We start from the raw sequence: 15062 nt of genomic DNA on the forward strand, positions 1-15062 counted from the left end.
AATATTGTCCAAACAATAAAAAGCTTCTTCATTTGTCCAAGCAATAAAAGTTTTCCATGTCTAAACAATAAAGAAGTTCTTCGTGTGCTCTACTTTATATCCATGTCCGTTTTAGTTACTGTTATTTTGTTTATTTTTTATTACGTTTAAGGGGGTGCCAAATTCAATGCTCAAATTGTTTCCCCTTAATCCAAAACGCTGCTACGGGCCTGAACGTTTATTTTCTATCTTAAAATATAAAATTTTGAAAAACAAAAAAAAAACAATAGTTTGAAAAGTAATCCAAGGTAGTTTTATGGTATATTATGGCAATCGCTTTTTTACGCTACATTTTAAGGCATATTTCATATTTTTCATTTTGACCACTCGATATATTTATGAAACGTTAGAAAAAAATGCGACGAGGGGGAAAAATCCATCCGGGACTGGCTGCGAAGATTTGAGAAAGGCGGGAATAGAAACTCGAAGCTGATTGGCGGCCCAGATGCCGCGGGGCAAAAAGTTCAAGAGACAGCCAGGGGAGTCCCGCCGCCGAATTTAATTCCACGAAGGAACGATTGCCGCCGAAGACGCCGTTGTTGGAAAGTGGAAGACGCGCGTGCTTCTCTCTCTCTCTCTCTTTGCCTTTTCTTCGTAATATTTTACGAGATTGTTCTTAAAAGCGTACGTCCGGCCGCCAGTCGTGGAAGCTACCGAACGAAACTACATCCTTCTGAAGGTCGAATTGGGATTGTTTAGCGCCGCGGGGCGCCCAGCTAGGTGGACTTTGGCCCCTACTCTCTGTTAGCACCACTTGTTCTCTTCCCCTCTGCCCGGGGAAAAAGGTTCTCGCGCCGAGTCCGACTTCAGGCTCCTCATCCCCCTTTTACCCTCCGATATGTTTGAAGTTCGCTGATAAACATCCACCCGAGATAGTTTTCACTCGCGTTCGAACCTTTGCGAGGAACATCTTGAATCGCCGTCGCTGGTTTGAAACCTTTCGCGTTTTGGCGGGCTCTAATGCGGTGTTCGCGAACTGAACTTAAGCTGCGGTAATCGACTAATAAAACTGTACGAAGACGAAACTCGGCTATAGTGAAAAGGGAAGCCAACATTAGAGTGGATTTTCGGTGAGCTTACGTTTCTGTAAATCTTAAGCAGTAGGGGTGCAAACCAATGTTTATGTCTCGCCGTGCTAATGGAAATACCCCAAGGTTACTGGGGATAAGCCTAGCCGACGGTGGTACTGGGATTACCAGTGGCTAACTGAAAACGTTTTATTCAGAGCACCTGACCACCTGACTAGCCTTCCTCAATGGAAAACGCCAGGTTGCAATAAGTACGACAAGTTTACTGCGAGGGACAGATTACTCGAGTAGAGGATGTCCGAATTATCTGGGTTAAAGATTTATTCATGATTTAATCAATTTTAATTTTTCTACAACCAAAGCTACAGATTTAAATGAGATTTAATCATATGAGGGTGTCCTAATAATCAAAGGAGTGATATTTTTTTTATTCAAATTAATTATAAATTTTAAAAATGGTGGTCTATTTATTTAGATTATTTTCTTTCCCTAATTAGGTATAGTCTAGTGCAATATTTTTTTAATAATAGCAAGAAAATTTAGCTGCTTTGTCGTATTGAATGCTGCCATTATTATCAAATTTTTGCTATATTTTCTGTTACTTGCCAAGCGTAATAAAAGATGACCTTTTGGTAACACGTGTCCGCATCTGGAGATTACCCGGCGTCATCGAAGGGATGAGATTTACCCCTTTAATTCAGAAAGTGGTTTAAAGCAGCGTGATTGAAAGTACTCCAAAGTGGAGGTGACTCGTGCACCTCTCCGAGATACGCCTTTAGGGAATGGCGAAAAACTATACGTGTATTTCGCGTATCTTTGAAGTCTTTTAACCTCTTTTAATTTTGTAAATAGGAGAAACTTCATTCGTACCGCAATAACTCGATTTCGATATACCTGGAAGTTAATTTACATCTGTTATAGCCAGAAAATATGATTAATTTACCTTCCACATATAATATCCCCTCCCAAATTCTTGACAAATTTTAAAAAACCACGCCAACATTTAGGTATGGTGTCGAATTCGCCTTTACTTTTTGACGTTGTTTACGCCTTCATATTCAAGTTAAAACTTAATAAAGCCGAGTGTTGAAACCTGTCGTTATTCCCAACCTCTCTTTAGTTAGTGAGCTGCTGGGTAAGAATATCGAGTTACCCTTGGTAATACGTATTTTCGGGAATTGTGTGTTGTACGTGACGGCGAATTTGAAATGGTAACCTCCACTTCAGACAACAAACTGGTAGCTCAACTCTCATTATTTCGTTTCAATATTTTTTACCACGTCGCGTTGTCTGATGTAAACAGGGGCGTAGGTACCGGGGGTTGCCGGGGGAAATGCCCTTCCCAAACAATTTGCTGAGGGGGGCAACTAATGTAATCGCCAGGAGACTGTCCCCCCAGAGCGCCTGCTTTGAACTGCTTTGCCCCCCACTAGATTTTATTCCACTGATTTAAACCAAATTCGTAATTTGAATCACTATTATACTTCAATGTACTTATGGAAATGTACAAAAGTATAAATTGGTAATTTAAATCATTATTATACTTCAATGTACTTATGAAAATGTACAAAAGTATAAATTGGTAATTTAAATCATTATTAATTATACTTCAATGTACTTATGAAAATGTACTAAAGTATAAATTGGTAATTTGAATCATTATTATATTTCAATGTATTTATGACAAGTTGGCAAGCCAAAATATACCTCTCCTCGGAAGAATTGTCCCTAGTGGTATTAATTTCTCGAGATGTCCCTCAAAGATATATCTCCGCAATTCAGAGTTATTTACTTAAAACGTAATCCCGGTTCAATACCGCCCGTTATAAAATTTTAATTATATTTAAAATAATTGAGACGAAACAACCGAGTATAATTTATTCAGAATATTATAAATTAAGTAGTTACAACAATGAGTTAGACGTACTAAAACAATGCACAATTGAATTTAACCCTATTTACGGTACAAGTTTATCAGTTAAATATAATACGAAGCAAATTTTAATGAAAGAAATATCTACAGAGGGTATTTGTATTTTTCTCGCTTACGAAATACTTGCCGCATCTTTAACGCTCATTTTATATCAACACTCGCCCTTGATGAAGATACCGTGTATATCTGGTAGTGGAAGACTCGTAGACTTCCTGTTGACGTTGTGACACATACCGCATGTAAAAGACCAATACCGACCAATTTCCAATATCATATAATGACTCGCACACCCAGGAAATCAATGACTGCATTAGGAATCGTAGTTGTCCAAATATCCACACCAATAAAAAATGTAGAAATTATGTTTAATTCAGAGAAAACGGCATGGTATTAGAAGATAAAACTTATTTTATACAAGACGTTTCGAGCCGAGGCTCTTCTTCAGTCGTTCGTTAGTTTTAATTAAATTAAAACTAACGAACGACTGAAGAAGAGCCTCGGCTCGAAACGTCTTGTATAAAATAAGTTTTATCTTCTAATACCATGCCGTTTTCTCTGAATTAAACATAATTTCTACTAATATTCACCATGGTAAATAATAAGTTTAATAAAAAATGTATTAACAAGAAGCGAAAAACTTACCATTTACAAAGCACAGAAAGCCACTTGACTAAAAGACAGCTCATATATCAATAAATGACCGTAGATGGAATAGTTAGGGCTCTTTATAAACAAGTTCACAAAAATAAAAAATATATCCACAGATATTGTATTCATCCGTTTAGTAAAAAACCCGCCTTATCGTAATGGTTCCTTTACTTTAACTGTTTCCCTAAGGTAGTCCATGGCTCGGCGGTAAGCTATCCGCGTAGTAAAAATGCGACCCGAGTTCGATTCTTGATCACGATGAACTTTAAGAATTAAAAAATTAAAAATTAAAATACATAATTATTTAATAAAATATAAGATGAATATAATTTATAAATATTTAATTAAATATAAGATGAATATAATTTATAAATATTTAATAAAATATAATATTAATATAATTTATACATATTTAATTAAATATAATATTAATATAATTTATAAATATTTAATTAAATATAATATTAATATAATTTATAAATATTTAATTAAATATAATATTAATATAATTTATAAATATTTAATTAAATATAATATTAATATAATTTATAAATATTTAATTAAATATAATATTAATATAATTTATAAATATTTAATTAAATATAATATTAATATAATTTATAAATATTTAATTAAATATAATATTAATATAATTTATAAATATTTAATTAAATATAATATTAATATAATTTATAAATATTTAATTAAATATAATATTAATATAATTTATAAATATTTAATTAAATATAATATTAATATAATTTATAAATATTTAAAATGATGTAGAATAAATTACATTAAATCGCAAATTGATACTAAGACGAATACCGTGTACAATTGGTGGAAACCCTGCCATTGGACGTTGAGAGGTTGCATAACACTCAGCACTCAGTTCGTCCCAAAGTCATTAAGAAGAAGAAGTCATTGGAGAGAAAACGCCCGTACAAAACACAACAGACTCAACATCCACAACCATCATAACACAACTATCTCAACAACCACAACCATCATAACACGAACTCAACATCAACAACCATCATATCACAAATACAACAAACTCAATACCCACAACCAGCGTAACACGAACTCCACATTCACAACCTCGGAGAGGTAAAAATGTACAAAAGTATGTTATCTTGCCATTAAAATTCGGAACAAACTAGATTAAATATAGTTTTTAAATAGTAATTCATTTTAAAGGAGATTAATTTTAAACAAAAGTAGTTTATCTGACAATGTCAATTTAAGGGAACCGTGAAAGCTTAGATGCTTAAGTTAAAAACGTCGTTTGCTTAATCTCGCTTTTGATATGTTGATCAAAACCCATTATGCCGTGACTCTATTTATACGTATAAAAAATTGTTGTATTTTAGTAGAAGATACGATATGGGACTATACTTAAATTGTTTGAGATAATTAAAACCGGGGGTAAAGTACTGGGCTTAACTGACAATTGCTCGGATGAAAGTTAGTTTAAACCTGTTACAAAGTTAGCTATTCGCTCCAGATCAATTTCTATCCCGTTAAGAAATCATTTTATACGAACAATACCTACAATATATATATAAAAGTAAATTTATCATGTAGGCAGATCGGGTTAGATGTAATTTTTTGTCAATTTGATATCTCGCGTAAAGTGCATGTTGGAGACGCTGTTCTAGCGTATGATCAATCAAGTTTCGAAACTATCTTTTGGAAATCCCTTCGAAAATTCCAACAATTTCGAAGCGTAGGCTGAATCTTTATAGCGAAAACATAAAATTACAGTTTATAATCTCGAAAAAAAATTATACAGATACCAGCGTCTTTTTCCTTTTCAGGGGAATAAATGAAACGCGTTTCTATAGTTCGCCAAAAAAATATATTTCGCAACATATGTTTTTGTTTTGTAGTTTTACCCCGATAGATTTAATAATCATTTTTGGTTACTTTTTTTCAATAATAAACGTGTAGGTTCGAAATGGCGACGGTTTTCGGTGGTGTCTGGAAATGGCGTCGCGCCCATCGCGAATAGTCAGTGTGGGTCGTTTTTGGACGGAATCTAAAAAATGGGAAATGGAGGGGGCGATGTGGACGCCGACCAACGAGAGCTCTACAAACAAGACGTTTGAGGGTTTGAGATCGCAGAGAGAGAGAGAGAGAGAGAGAGAGAGAGATAAAGAACGAACGAACTATGGAGTGGCAGCTACAACTTTGGAAATATATTCGCGCTGGGTTACAATCTGTTTGCCTCTGGTAGAGTGCACGTAGTCGATGTAGGCTTACGCGCTGGTGATAAAGAAGGGAGGGACTTCGTTCGCTGCGTCCGCGAACTTCGGAATTATTTCCATTTTCGCGATTATTGAGTGACGTGCTGAGGTTATACCGTTTAGTCGGTTAAAACCATTAGAGGCCACCAACGCGCTCTTCTTAATGCAAACTTCTCATCGGCTGATATATAATTAAAAAGTTAACGGGTTAACGGACGCCCACGCTTATACTGATATGGTCACACTCGTTTATTCTCTTAATTTCGTGTAAGCTCCCGAATTGTATTGCACATTTTCGAAGTTAAGCTTAAGTTAAAAAATAGTTATAACAGAGTATGATATGAACTGCGTCTTTAATAGAAGTTCTCAAAATTTATATATAAAATTGTTCTCTTGAAATTCAAGTAAAAAATATGTTTAAACGGAAAATGCGGGAGGTTCATGTCAAAACCAGATAAGTCTATTTACCGAAACGCGAAATATACTTAAATGGAGGTAATATTAAGTCATTTTATGCTTGTTGAAAGTTTGAGTCACGTTGACTTATTATATTCGAAATTATAATTTCTGTAAATACGGTAGTGTAATTCGTTTGTTTTTCCTTTTGACAAATTTAAGCTCGGGCGATAAGCAGGCTCCGCGTTTATTTATTCTAATTGTGTTTTACCGCCTTTATTTTCGTCCTACTGTTTTACCGTTTTTGAATATTTTTCGCTTCGCATTTTGAAGATCGAGATGCTGTTATTCCGCATACATACGACTTCATTTTTATCGGACAGAATAAACTCGAAACGTGGTCATTTTAGACTGTCTGCTAAATTCCCATAGAAACGGAATAGTGGTCTTATAGCGAAACACTCGAACTTCGACGTGAGTTATTTCAGGCATCTGGATTTCTTGAGGGAATATATTTGTTTAAGCTGTTGATATTTGATAAGCTCTAGTTTTTAACGTTGACGCGCGGGTACCCGTACTTTTACCGCGGAGTGTTTTCGTCAATTTGTAATCTTTGCGCTTTGAACCCTGCCTTTTGATTATACTCGGGTTCGATGAAGCTTCAAATATTTTCCAGCCCTTTTAATAGCTACTTGATACAATATAGCTTAAAATTCCCTAGATCGGAATTTTCAGCATTCGGGTTCGAGGGTCGGTAATTCGCTACCGAAACGAGTCTAGGTGGCGTAACAGCGCTAGCTTCTCCGAGGAAGCGCCTATGATCTAGCGTCTATAAATGCCTTTCTATAAAATAAGCTACACTTGCTGAACTTGTTTTTTAAGTAGCTCATTCGTCCCGAAATACGTAGAAGTTCAGTTCAGTTTATGATTAAAAACAGGGTACCTCGTCAAATTTAACTCTTTATGTCCAGGGCTTTTCTTAGTAAAACGTCATCGATACGTCATCCGTGACGCAGCAGCAACATCAACACAAGAAGGCCAATGTTACTTTATAAAAAAGGCCTATTATTTTTTTTTAAATAAACTTCTCAAAATATAACCAAAAAATATTAAGTCAAATTTAACCCGTTTCAAAAAGATGCTATCGAATTCCGTGTTCCTGAAAAATAAACCTATGGCTTTTAAGATCATTAGGTAATTACGATTATGTTAATGCTTGTTTTCACTGGTGAGCGTTAACAAGTCCTCGTTAGGCCTAAATAATGTTTTTTGCGTCTATAGTGTCTGCTCTAGTGAAAAACAGCCCTAATTATTTTCCCTTTGGTCTTTGCTCTTCCCAATGCCTTAGTCACTTTCCATAGAACTATAGTAGATTCATAGCGTGAGAATACTAAATTATTTGAAATGTCAATTACGGCTTCTTTGGCAAAATTTAATAAAGTATTTGATAGGGAGGCTAACAATAGAACGATTTGCGCGATAACTTTATTTGAACTAGTCATAGGAGGTCGTATGTTTAATACGGGTAGAAAGTCGAAGGTTCGTTTTTGGAACCTAGAGGCCTCATCTTACCACCCCGAGTGGTACACACGAGGGAGGATATCATTCAGCCCGCGTTAAGATCGGCGGGAGTCCTTGAGAAAAGCGTAAGACCTCAACAGCCTCCCGCAGCAGAGTTGCATCTTGACGCAAAACCTAACTTCTGTAGGCATCCTGCTAAACACGTGTTCACCACACGGAATGTTAGGACAAATTTTAGAAGTAGTCGTTGAATGCGTATGACTATGCTTTTTTTATTCGAATAACTAAGCCCGTAAAATACTTGTAAAGAGAATATGTACCAATTGTAGACGATATCTAATTCCTCGAAATTATTTTATAGTGAAATTTAATTCGAATATTCTTAAATAGTTAATCAAAAATTTTAAAAATCCTTCCTATGCGCTTTCATGTATGACCTTAATCTCGCTGTAATTGTAAGATTATCGTGTGTCCTGCTCTAGTTCAGAGCGTATACTTGTAAGCAAGATTTCAAAATATTTTTTTCGAGACTGAAACAGAAATCTCTTTTTAAAGACGACATTGAGTAGATGGTTGTTATTCGATTGCCCCATTTGTTTATCACAGAAGGATTTATTGAAATTTCTGGAACACTACCAAATACTCGCTCTAAAACCAGCGCCATTTTATTTTAAGATACCCTACCCGCAGAGCCACTCGGCGGAAGATATAAAAACAATTAACATAGAGGACCCACCCTGCAAAATTTTAATTTATATGAAATACCAATAAGAAACTGTTATTTTGTATCACGTCGTCGGAAACGCAGACGATTTTAAACCGAAAACACGAAACTACGCAAGACAGGAAATTCGTTTCGATATAAATTAAAATTTTGCAGGGTGGGTTGGCATTATTACCCACCTTTTAATATACGACTATAGTACTTTCTCGAACTACTTAACGCGGCAGCCGAGTGGACATTTTGATATACGGAATTGGGAGGGAAAGTAAGCCAAAATTTAAAAATTAATTACCAAAGAACTAAATATTTTTAACGTGGTTTTAAAATTACTTTTTGAATCGTCTATACTCTACTGGTTGGCTCTTCCCATTTAAATATCAGTCTATAAGTGATTTCCAAATACGTTGTTTAGCAAATGTTAGCTGGCCCTTTGTTGCGACATAGCTCTTTAAAGATAGTTTGGTAACCGGGGTTGCATCACTCGGAAGTTTTTAATACCGCTACGCGTACCTTCTACGGGACTTCTTTTCTTCTGGGAATCTTTTCAGAGCCGCCGTTGCCGCTTCGTCTTTGGGTTCCGGTTTCCAACCAGAGGTTTAAATTCGGGGGGGGGGGGGGTGGTTTTCTTCGTTGGTTGTTAAAGGTCGGGGTCGTCAACGAGACGAGGTCGATACTGCCTCCCCCCATCTCCGCTTTTTAACAACAGCTCATCAGTTCCTTCTCCGCCAGCTTGAGGAGTGGTGAGTAGAAGACCGTTTTGGATTTTAGCAGGGAAGGGAGGGGGGGTGGGATGAAATCTTGGGAAATGCTTATGGGGAACGAAATAACGTTTTGTACGGTGTTGGAAATAAAATAAATTTTGTGTAAATATTCAGTGCGTATCACATAGGAAAATTCGCGTAACTTGTTTGTGGATCTTAAGTTTATTTGTTTTCCTTCAGGTCCTTAAACTACCCTAAAATCGGTAATTGTTGACAAACGTACCCTTTTCCAATAAAAATTGGGGAAAAGCACCATCGGCTGAAAATATTATTTAGGCCTATTTCAAAAACCAACTCTTAATTATGCCAAAAACTTTAGTATTTTTTTTGGAATAATTAAAAAGTGGTTCCTATTTTACCCTATTTTTATAGAAAAAAGTAAATTCATCCCCTAATGGTTCTTGAATATCGATGGTAGTCCCGAGATTCTAATTCATTAATGGCCTAGTTTCGAGAAAGTTCATCCGTAAAGTCGGAAATTGATCAAACAGTGATTTTAATTCATCCGAGGAAACCTCCTTCGATTGCGATGGCCAGCTTATTTAGCTATTTCATCATCGTACCTCTATTTCATGGATTTTTGGTTGTAATAATAAAGTGTTGTGTTGATGTGAAATGTCACTTGTTGCAAAATCATTCTAACAAATATATTGAAGTTGAAAGCCCGACCGTTTTAAGCATTGCAAGTGATGTATTACGGAACAATTCTAACACTATCCGAAAGTTTTTGGAAAATGCCATCCCAAATGCTGCATTGAAAAACGTTTTGTTTGATGAAATGGACCATCTCATAAAGTATCAATTCTTTCCGTAAGCAATTTAATCTTTCATTGAAATTAAGCACTGAAAAATATCTTCAATGTATTATAACGATGAGCTTAATGTTTTGGGTCATCATTGATAAAGAATGCGATCGACGCAAGAATCCTGTATCTTTATATAGTGTTTTTTTATGTAATCAATAACTAATTATTGAGTTTAGTGTAAGACACGCTCAACTACATGTTTTTTGGTATGCTAGGAAACATAGCTGTTTCCAGATAATCTCGTTTATGTTTCGCTTTATTCGAAGAAGTCGCGTCTTAAGCTTAAAGTAACCGCTTTCCGGTTCCAGACCAGGGAGATGTGCCTTTATTTGTCGACTTGTTCTTTTCGGACTGCGGCGTTTTGCAGTCGAGGCCCCTGGTGGAAATTCGAAATTGCTCAGTCGTGCGTTCGAGTCCGCGAGGCCCATTTGTCGCACCCTGTGAGCGAGTCTAATTTGTTGTTGATATAGCGTGATTAATCAAATGTTTAATCGAGAGAGAAAGAAAAAAAGGCCGGACTTTAAACGCTGCTTCGGATAATCGAGGTTTAAGGGTCACTCACTATAAACGAGCTTTTTCTGCGCAAAACCTTTTCACGTAAGAGTTAAACAACAGGTCAGGAGATACGCCGCTGTAGAACTAGAGAAGCTGCTGCGCCGAGAATGATATTTGTATTTTACAAGTTTTGTCTTTTGTGATTTTGACAGCGATGAAGATAACCTCGTTTGTAGTTTTGACTACTATCCTTTTATTTAATTGCGATTTCGTGCGTTGTTATAGGGTTCGTAAATATTTTCTTTTCAAACATTACTAGGACTCAATTATTGTAAATTATTTTAAATATTGAACTAAACAAACATTAAAGAACGTATTAGCGCTTTCCGAGAACGTATTAATGAACTGTAAGAATTCTTACTATAACCTTATTTTAAAATTTAACCTAAAATGAAGGAATTTTGACCATTCTTGTAAGAAAAGTCAAGAATTTCTATCAACTTGAACTTTAGGCGAAAAACTATTTTTTTTTGGAAACTAAAAATATTGTTATAGTCAGTGAACATAAAATGGTTCTGGGATATTGTAAAGCTTTAGGCTTTTCTCTGGATATTTATTTTCACCTATAAAACAGAAATAACGGGCATTTAAATGAATAACATCTAACAATAGTAAGAAACAAAATACTTGCAATCATATATGAATTAATTAAATATAATAATGAAGGTTGCAGTATACCGAATGACATCGTATGAACAGTATTACGAAGTTATTTAAAATTATGGTGCTTTTAACATTTCTAGTGCCATAGCAATCTACTCGTTTTTATCACACTATTTTGGCAAAGTACGTAAAATCCGTGATTTCTAAATGAAATATTAAACAATTTTTCGTTTCGTAATATTTAATTCTACCGAATCTTTCGCTATATCGTTAATACGGCATTTTTAATAATTTCTGCAATTAATGGTGCCTCTAGGAAATATCTATAGCCCTAGTAAATTCTTTAAGAATGTTAACGACTTATTGGGCTCGCAACATGTAAGATATTTCTGGTTCCTCTTAATTCGACCTCTGCCAGATCCGAGTTTAATTTATGCGCTCTACACTCCGGGATCTCACGATAAGCACTTGGCCAACTGATCGCCACGAACAAGATCGGGAAAATATCTTAAAACTATTAAACAAATTTTTATAACCAAATACTCTATACGCCCATTCATAACTACTCCGGGGTTGTCTCCCGAAAATATTTTTCTTGACGTGAATAACCAAGGTCTTTCGTTCGGAACGGTTGTATATCGGGAAACCATATCTCTTTACGGATATTTTTGCTATAGTTGCGTAAATCGGAGTAAGGTGAATAGGAGCTGATAAAAACAGATTAATGTAAATGAGAACATGAGGGGCTACAAGTAGATTTTATTTTAATTCGCTTATCTGTTCGAAACATTGATACTGTTCAATATGTTTTATTTAGCGGCAAACGATTAAAACATTATATGAACCGACGTCCAGAATTTTCAAGATAACGCCAACATTTTTCTTTACATCCTAGTTTAAAACCTTTTTTCTATAACGTGCTGCTTTCTTTTTTATATTTTTACAGCTCGATACTATTTAATCGAAGTTAAATATTCGTTTAACCTTGTCTTTCTACAATTTTGTGCTCTTCGGTTGAATTTAAAAAAATCCAAAACGAATACCTATTATCACGTCGTATAAACAACAAAATATTAGTATTAGTTTTTGCTTAATTTCCAAATGAATTTCATGGTCTTGGCGTTATTTATTATGGTAATATCAATGACTTATATTCCGGTTTGAAAGATTTAAAAAATCGTAAAGTACGTCTCTTAGTTAAACGTAGACGCGCACATTTTTTGGAGGTCACTCTTTTCTTCTTTATTTTTATGAAAGCCCTTTGCCACTGCAGGGTTTTGGAATTTTTCATAATTTTTCATCGCCGGCCTGCGTAAGAAAAATCTTCATTCCAAATTTACTCCTTTTTTAGTAGTTGTCGTTATTTAATGAGAAATGGTGCCAGTTTATCGCGAACGAACTTTCCATTCAGTAGGTATACTCCGCTGTGAGATATAAACAACGAAGGTTTTGGAGAAACAGGGTGGGTGGAATTAAATCATGAATTAAATCAGTTTGATTAAAATAAAGTGATTTTTCAAAAACAATTAGATGAAGATTACTCCCGATTATACAGCTACGTTCCAACTAGCACGTTACACCGAGCGTGCGTCGCGCACCGTTATTAAATAGACGCGAGAAAGCTCTCTACTGTTATACAGTGCCATCTTCAGCCTAGTCGGTGTAAAAATTATCCTCATTAAATTATGTTAACATTTAATTTCAGACTAAATAACCGATAGAAACAAAGTTTCCATCTATTAAACTGCAAAAGAACAAGTATTTAAAAATTAATAAGTTCAATCAAATCCAAATATGCCGTTAAATTAAAATCTTTTTTGATTTTTTATTAAATGAAACCTGTTCAGAAAACGACTTAACTTAATATTTTAGATCAAATTCCCAACGGCAATATTTAGTTAAAATATTAAAACAATTAAAAAACTGACCAGTAGACCGACGAAACTTCGTAGTGCGAAAGTAGTTCAGCTATTGCATTGTCTGCGTGAAATGAAAAATTGATTTCATTTAATAGATTGTTGTTGCTGGTAATTTAACATCGCTTTTACAGTACGAACCACCGTTTTGAAAGTTTTTGCCCACGTAATATTTCCACAGGGATTTCTAGCAATGCTGCAAAAATTGGTCAAAGGGGAAAGGAGTAGGTATAAATCTAATTTTTATATCTGATCACAGGTACTTCCTATTAAAAAATGGAAACTCAGTTAATCGGATATGAAGCATTAAAAGTCGCTTGATGACTTAGGCCTAAGGTGGGGCATTGAGTATTAGCCTAGCTGATTATTACTAGTACTTACGAGTCTGTGGTCTTACGAAGAACAATAACACTTGCAGTTTACTCTCGAAACGAGTAGTTGGTTTCTGAACAGTAATAGCAGTGTCGAATGTGTTCCTTGTACTTTCGAGCCTTCTTTGCCGCGAGGTTTTTTAATTTCAACAACCAAATTACAAAACCTAAACTACACCTGTAACCATATGCAGGTATGCAGAAACCTAATATACCGAAATGTTGATCTTAGCATTTCGGCTTCATTAGCTAGGCTTTGCAGACTCCTGTGTAGGGATTTCGTGGTATGCGTACACTATATCCATCTCGGAGTTTGTTCAAGGACTTATGGCATTTCTGTCTTTTGTCGGGGGAAGCTCGGATTTCGTCGTAGATGATTGCCATGTAACGTATAATTTTCAAACCTTTCTGAATTTTTTTTATAGAGAAGTAAATGCACCAAAATTGAATTTTTTTAATGGTGGGAGGAGGCATTACCTTTACGGTTGGGGCGTAAAACGTTACTCCATTTTATTCGAAGGTGCATGGTGGCGAGGGGAGATCTAAGACTTATAGAATGATTTTAAACCATTTTACCGGCTTCTAAACTCGTGGGCCCCGCTAAACAGTTAATTTAGTCCCTAAGAGATCTGTTATTACTAGTGATAACTTCAGGTTTTCGGATAAAAACATGGGGGAAAAACTAGACTGCAAACTTGCCCCAATATTATGTACCGGCAGCGTCACTTCCTCCGGCTTCGTAGACTACTCTTAAGCCGAAAATATCATTAGGGTCATATCACATTTTCGTCAAACGCAAACCTTTTCAACTCCAAAACTAGGAGATTCTTGCGCAGAAACGGCGGCCCTTAAAGTGCGGAATAAATTTCCCACTGAGTGAGAAGGACCTATGTCAGGACTTAACCGCTAACTTTACGTGCCTTTGGAAATATAAACTCCAAAAAATGACCCGAGAGAATACATTTGCATACTATTTAAACCTCTCATTCTTTTTGTCGATATTTTGTGGAGAAGTATTTTCTATACAGCCAAAATCAGGGAACCCACGAAGGGGTCCTTTTCACGTTGTAAGAGTGGTTCCATCGACTATAAAAGGATTCGACGGCGGCGCAGCATTTGAAGCGGCCAAACTTGTTTGGGAATTACGAGAGAAGCGGCTCCATGATATATCATGAGCTTCTTTTATACATTTTTAAGGGGGTATCGTTGCTTCTGGGGAATGGCCTGCCAAACTTGGAAAGCAGTTTTCATTTTAGAAATAATTTGACGCGAGGGAGAAAGAAGGCTTTGGAGGAGGCCGTTCGCGAGAAAAGAATGATATCGTTATTACGTGGCACTTAGTAAAACTGGCTTTTGGCGAAAAGACTAATTTTTTTCCTGCACACAACTCCATCCCGCCGAAATTCTTAACCGACGACCGCGGAATAAAGAGCCAAGGAGATCAAAGATAATAGTTTTTTTTTGACTATTTGTTAAACTCCCTCTTTTATTTTTCCTTGAAACTGCGTTTTC

The 15062-nt window shown here is 35.6% G+C and overlaps 1 protein-coding gene across 2 annotated transcripts in view; it reads left to right on the forward strand.

Moving 5' to 3' along the window:
• The first annotated feature begins 553 nt into the window (after positions 1–553).
• The window catches only part of Sema5c (Semaphorin 5c), a 65825-nt gene continuing 51316 nt past the window's right edge, over positions 554–15062 (forward strand). The window contains exon 1 of one of the 2 annotated variants that reach the window (XM_090173916.1): positions 554–1109. The gene's annotated coding sequence lies outside the window, so the exon portion shown is untranslated. The remainder of the gene's footprint in view (positions 1110–15062) is intronic. The other variant, XM_090173915.1, reaches the window with a different exon arrangement.

Source organism: Leiobunum rupestre, chromosome 4, assembly GCF_980474605.1.
Source record: "Leiobunum rupestre chromosome 4, qqLeiRupe1.1.hap1, whole genome shotgun sequence".
Classification (NCBI taxonomy): domain Eukaryota; kingdom Metazoa; phylum Arthropoda; class Arachnida; order Opiliones; family Sclerosomatidae; genus Leiobunum; species Leiobunum rupestre.